We start from the raw sequence: 6,826 nt of genomic DNA, 5'->3' as shown, positions 1-6,826 counted from the left end.
TGGAGGCCTGCTGGGAACAGGACTTCTGAAACAACAAATATGTCTGGAAGGCTGTGGTCCAAAGCCATTTGTGCTGGCTATAAGCGGGGTCTTCGGAACCAGAGGGAGCACACAGCTCTTCTTAAAATTGAAGGTGTTTATGCCCGAGATGAAATGGAGTTCTATCTAGGCAAGAGATGTGCTTATGCGTACAAAGCAAAAAACAACACAGTGACTCCTGGTGGCAAACCGAATAAAACCAAAATAATCTGGGGAAAAGTAACCTGTGCTCATGGAAACAGTGGCATGGTTCGTGCCAAATTCTGAAGCAACCTTCCTGCTAAAGCCATTGGTCACAGAATCCGTGTGATGCTGTACCCTTCAAGGATTTAAACTAACTGAAAAGTAAATAAATAAAGGTGTACATTTGTTCTCTTGTTAAAAAAAAAAAAGATAGGCAAAAGGCAGGGGCTGGCAATTCATGAAAGAATATATGTGAATGTATGAAAATATGCTTAACATCATTAAGCATCTTTAGGGAAAAGCAAACTAAAATCAAAATGAGATACCATTATACTAGATTGGCTAAAATTAAGTGGTAGTGGTAGTAAGGTTATGGACCAACTGAACTCATATATATTGCTGGTGGGAGTGCAAATGTTCATATTGGAAAAGTTTGGCAGTTTCCAAATAGCTACTTTGGAAAAGTTTGACGATTGCTTATAACGGTAAACATTCATTTATCATATAACCCAGGATCTCATTTCTGGGTGTTTACCCAAGAGAAGTAACAACAAAAGTCTATACAAACACTTATATACACATATTCGTGACAGTTAAAAAAATTATTTTTTTCTTAATGTTTACTTATTTTTGAGAGAGAGAGAGACACAGTGCTGCTAGCAGGGGAGGGGCAGACAGAGGGAGACACAGAACCTAAACAGGCTGCAGGTTTTGAGCTGTCAGCACAGAGCCTGATGCAGGGCTCAAACCCACCGACCATGAGATCGTGACCTGAGCCAAAGTTGGACACTTAACCAACTGAGCCATCCAGGCTCCCTATATTAATGGCAGTTTTATTCACAGTTATTCGAAAACTGGAAAGACCCTAAATGTCCACTGACTGATGAATAGTTATATTGATTGTGGTGTAGCAATAGAATGAGAAAATCACTGATACACTTAACATAGAATATTGGAAGGATTATGCCAATATAAAGGATCAGAAACAAGACTATATATTATTCCATTTATAGGAAATTCTACAGAAATCAGAATTACAATGACATAAAGCAAACCAACACTTACCTGGGATAAGAGAGGAGGATTAACTACAAGGAGACATAAAGGAACTTTTTAGGCTGATAGAAATGTTCTGTATCTTATTTTTAAGTTTATTTATTTATTATGAGAGAGAGAAGGAGCCAGATAGCAAGCCATGGGAAGGGGAGGGACAGAGAGAGAGGGAGAGAGGCAGGCTCTGCACTTTGAGTGCAGTTCAATTTCTCAAACCACAAGATCATGACCTGAGTCGAAATCAAGAGCTGGAAGCTTAACCTACTGAGCCACCCAGGTGCACCGAAGTAGTCTGTATCTTAATTATGGTGGTGGGTCCATATCTGTTTATATTAATCAAAACTCATTGAATTGTACACTTAAAGTTAGTGAATTTTATTGATTGTAAATTATACATCAACAAAGCTGATGAAAAAAATGGCTTGGTGTCAGTAAAGAGATATACTTTTAACTCCAGCTTCACAAGATTCCCAAAGATAAAACCTAGCCGAGTATGAAGTTACAATACAATAATTTCAAAACATAAAGGAAACTCTAGCCTCCATCAATAAAGGAACACAATAATCATCCAAATGAGACACCCAAGGATGACAGATAACTATTCAGTAGAGAATATAAAATATAATTATTTAATATATACTTAACTGATATATACTTAAAATACACATACATTAATTAAGACATGTAATAAGGAATTGAAAATTTCTGAACATAAAGAAGTCTAGAGCTTTGAAAACACTCATTCCTCCAAGAAAAGGAAGAAGAAATATAATTACTTCACAGATATAATTTCTAAAAAGGAAAATGTTATCTTTGAAATTTTAGAAATTATGGTCAGGTCTAATAGCTTATCAAACAAGCTAAAGAGAGAGTTAAGGAATTGGAAAAATTTATCTAAGGAAAATACATAGAATATAGATATAAAGAAATGAAAAATATAACAAGTTAAGAGACATGAAGAAAAGAGCAAGAAGATCTGAAATATTCCTAATAGTGGTTCAGACGCAGATAATAGAATGAAATGGAATAGCCAAAGAGGTAATGACTCAGCGTTTTCCAAAATCAAAGGATGACAGTGAACGAAGAGTAATTACAGGACCCAAAATGATAGCCCTTCTTAAACTTTTTAATTTTTTTTGTCATCACTCCTCTAATTTTACACTTCACTCATTAGCTAGGATAAACAATACAAGAGGAAGAGCAGCTGACTTGTGGAAATAGCAGAATGTTGTTTGTGTAATCCATTTTTAATCAGTGTTTTTTTTCTTGTATCCTGAACTTTGCACATGTTGTTCCTCTACCTAAAATATAATGTTTAATTGATGTGCCACTACACATCAGACCACATTCCCCACCACTATTCTGTTAAGTAGCTGGAGTCTCCATTTTGTGGTTAAAGGAGGGGTTATTTTCTTCCAAGAGTTTCTTTACTCATAATAAATCCAATAACCCCAGGCGTTTACTCAGGCCTGTAGATAGTGACCTCAAAGAAACCAGAGAGTCTGTTCCATTTGCTCTTTATGGATTGCTGGGTCAGCCATGGCAAGACCCTGACCACTGAATTTGCCAAGGAACCCTGTGGACTAAAGCTGAAATGTCTACCTTTGAAATTGAGAGTATGCTACCACTGCCATACCTACTCCTCTACCACTATAGCAGGAAGACACTGGAGGCTCAGCATGGGGTTTGCTTGTGCCTGTGCCCAAGGATGTGCCACCATTTTCCGTCTTTCCACAATCTCAATAGCGGCTCCCCACAAATTCTCTGTGCATTTCCTGAATGACCCTGCATATACATAGGATGGCCACAAAATAAGAAGTCTCTTTGACTCTTCACCATACTTGACCACACACCCAGAATCCCAACACTTAGTTCTTCACACATACACAGAGCACAGAGCCAGCCCTGCTCTCCATTGTGTATCCCCAGGGCCAAGATTTTGGTCACCAAATCCTAATAATTCTATTTCCTTTTTTCCCCCTTTTAATTTGTGCTCTGAGTTTCATCCCTTCTGTAACCACCATGGCTCTGACCCTAAACATCTCTTATCCAGACTACCACAATAGACTGCCAATTAGTCTTCAAGGCTTCAATCATCATTCACACAGCCTCCTTGCCACTACCATACCCTTACTCTCCTGAATTCCTTTTAGCTGTTACCAGATGGATCTTTCTACATTTCAAAAATGATAATGTTAAAAAAAAATGATAATGTTCTCCTGATTAAAGTCATTTCATAGTGAGTTAGAGTCTGAGTTTTAAGGTCAGCAAACTCTGATTCCATAGGTCACTAGCTACTTAGGATTTCTGACCTTTAGTTTTATCTCCCATAAAACAGAGATAAATAATAGCTTGTATCTTATAATATTATTGAGGATTAAATTATATAATGTAATAAAGCTCCTAAGACAAAGCCTGGCATTAGTAAATATTAAATATATTGGTATCTTTTTTTTCTTCCTTTCTTCTTCCTAATTACCTATGATTAAGTCTGAATATTTTGTGAATAAATGGGTCTACAACATCCCTAGCTCTTAAAGTAGAGCTGGCTGTTTCACACATAGTTTGCTTATGAGCATTAAGCTCCTGTCTCTGGTATTTACCCAGAACATTCTTGTTCTTGTTGTCCAAGCATTTTGATCATTTGATTTATTACATACCAAATTGATATCAGACTTCTGGTCTTTCTGACCAATCTGGAATCATCTCACCACCCAACTAGTCTCAGGCCAACCCCATTTGATTTTAATTTCACATTCTTTTTTTTTCTTTCTTTCTTAGTTTGAGAGAGAGAAAGAGTGAGAGTGCACACAAGTGGGGGAGGGAGCAGAGGGAGAGAGAAAGAAAATTCTAAGCATGCTCCACATTCAGGGAGGAGTCCAACACGGAGCTCAATTTCACGACTGTAGGATCATGACCTGAGCCAAAATGAAGAGCTGGATGCTCAACCAACTGAGCCACCCAGGCCTCTTAATTTCACATTCTGGTTTTTTCAATGTTCATTTTTGAGAGAGGACAAGCAGGGTAAGGGTGAGGGGTGGGGGGAAGACAGAGGATTTGAAGCAGGCTCTGCACTGACAGCAGCGAGTTCGATGTGGGGCTTAAACTCCTGAACTACAAGATCATGACCTGAACTGAAGTTGGACGCTCGATCGACTGAGCCACCCAGGTGCGCCTCCTGCCCAATTTCACATTCTTATGTGATTTTAGTGTAGTTGAAGCTTCAGATAGAGGCATTATCATCAGTCAATACTGTCTGGGTACAATTTAGATAGAATTCCTCTCCCTTCTCCTGAATCCCACCTCTGCACCCCCAGTTCCACTTAAAATTTGGGACTAGACATGAAGTCCTCTGGTATTCTCCCCTGTTTTCTTCACCATTTTCCTTCCCCCTACTTGCCATCTGTCCTTTTTGACATTTTTGTATGTTTATCCATACTGTTTCTTTCCCTTGGCCACCTGGAAACTCTCAGACCTGTTTCAAGCATTCTTCTTTGGTAAACCCTTGCTTCACTCTCCCCTTTTCATTTCCTCCCATGTCTGATTGAACTGGGCCTAGGGTGGTACCAGACACGTGGTTGGAGCTCAGCAAATATTTGTGGAGAGGTGGTCCATGAAAAGACTGGACAATTCTTCTGGATTCCTAGCCCTGTCCTTGTACCTATCTTTTCAGATTTTCAGTTTATTTTTATTATTATTCTTATTTTGTGAACTACTATGGCAAATTTCTGATAACTTTATTTTTGGCTTATGTTACCCAAATATGTGTTATGTTGCTTGCAACAATAGATTCCTAATTGATGCACACATGTATTGCTTTTATAATGAGATAAAATGTTTTCTACAATAGGAATATAAATAGATTCCAATTTAATCAATTGTTCTCTGGGCAACTGTTTTTGAGCACAGTGAGAATCTTCACATTCACCTATTATAGGAGAACTGAAATTTGAAGAGGGTTTTTAATAATAAAGTGAGAACATGAGAGATGAGAGGCAGAAAACTCTGACCAAGACACTGGCAAAATGCACATAAGGAATACCACATTAGGGGCCTCTCCAGAGAGTGCATCCAACTGAAGTTGAATTTAATCCTTTAATTGGCATCATTGGAGAGGTAGCTCTCTCTGAATTTATGAGTAGGCACATCATCTTTAAGATGGTACTCTGCACAAAAGAGCTTCTCAAAATGTCCATTGAAAATTATATTTTAAAAAAATCAAGTTGTATACAAAGAGTAAACTGAGAGATCCCTTCCTTGACTTGACTCTGAAAGGAACATAAGGAAGAAGAACAAAGATAAAAGATAAAAAAGGAGGTGGGAGGGAGTCTAGATAATTTGAAGAGGCTTAGCACCTACTAGGTAAGACGTAGATATATTCCTAGTAGTGCCTCTACCGACGTGTGAGAAAGAATTAAATTCAATTCAGTTGTGGGGCAACAGGTTGGCTTGGTCAGAAAAGTAAGCGACTCTTGATCTTGGGGTTGGGAGTGTAAGCCCCACATTGGGTGTAGGAGTTACTTTAAAATAAATAAATAAACTTTAAAAAATTCAGTTAAGGGGGGCGCCTGGGTGGCTCAGTTGGTCAAGTGTCCAACTTCGGCTCAGGTCATGATCTCACAGTCCGTGGGTTTGAGCCCTGCGTTGGGCTCTGTGCTGACAGCTCAGAGCCAGGAGCCTGCTTCAGATACTATGTCTCCCTCTCTGTGTGTCCCTCCCCCTCTGTCTTTTTCTCTCTCTCTAAAAAAATAAACAAAAAGAATTTATTTAAAAAATTCAGTTAAGGGGCACCTGGGTGGCTCAGTAGGGTAAGCATCCAACTTAGGTTCAGGTTACGATACCACAGTTCGTGGGTTGGAACTCTGCATCAGGCTCTGTGCTGACAGCTCAGAGCCTTGAGCCTGCTTTGGATTCTGTGTCTACTTCTCTCTCTGCTCCTCCCCTCCGCTCTCTCTCTCTCTCTCTCTCAAAAATAAGTAAACATTAAATTTTTAAAATTTCAATTAAGTTGTTTGTTAGCTTTATTGCAGTCAGGTCTAGCTGCCATTAATGCTTGATTTGGGGTTAACCATCATTATTTCAGCTCTTGTAAAACATGCTAACTATACTATAAGAAGTCTAGGGAGGTCATACAATGCCATGAGATGTTTTCTAGATCTTTGACAGATGACTTTTCTTCCTAATTCCTGCCCCAATTTTGTGCCATTCTAGGACAGTTCTGCTCAGTTGAGGGTGCCCCTCAGAATTATCTAGAACTTATTTAAAAAAATACACATTGATTCCCAACACAGACCTACTGAATTAGAATGCCTGACACTAGAGTTCCTTTTTGTTTTTGCTTGTTTGCTTTTAATTATTTTATTTTAAAATTTGCATACAATGAAATTCATAGATCTTGAATATTCAGTTCAAATAAACTTTGACAATTACATACACTTAGTAATCACTACCCAAAACAAGATATAGAACATTTCATTCATCCTCAAATTCCCTTATGTCCAGTCCAGTCTGCTCCAGCCTATCAGGCAATTGGTCTTCTGATTTCTATCGC

General features: G+C 38.5%; 1 pseudogene; it reads left to right on the top strand.

Annotated features, from left to right (window-relative positions):
- LOC115298333 lies at positions 1-403 on the top strand (annotated as a pseudogene).
- Positions 404-6,826: the final 6,423 nt, after the last annotated feature.

This window comes from Suricata suricatta, chromosome 1 (genome assembly GCF_006229205.1).
Source record: "Suricata suricatta isolate VVHF042 chromosome 1, meerkat_22Aug2017_6uvM2_HiC, whole genome shotgun sequence".
In the NCBI taxonomy this organism is placed as follows: Eukaryota; Metazoa; Chordata; class Mammalia; order Carnivora; family Herpestidae; genus Suricata; species Suricata suricatta.
This window is presented reverse-complemented; position numbering and strand designations above follow the sequence as displayed.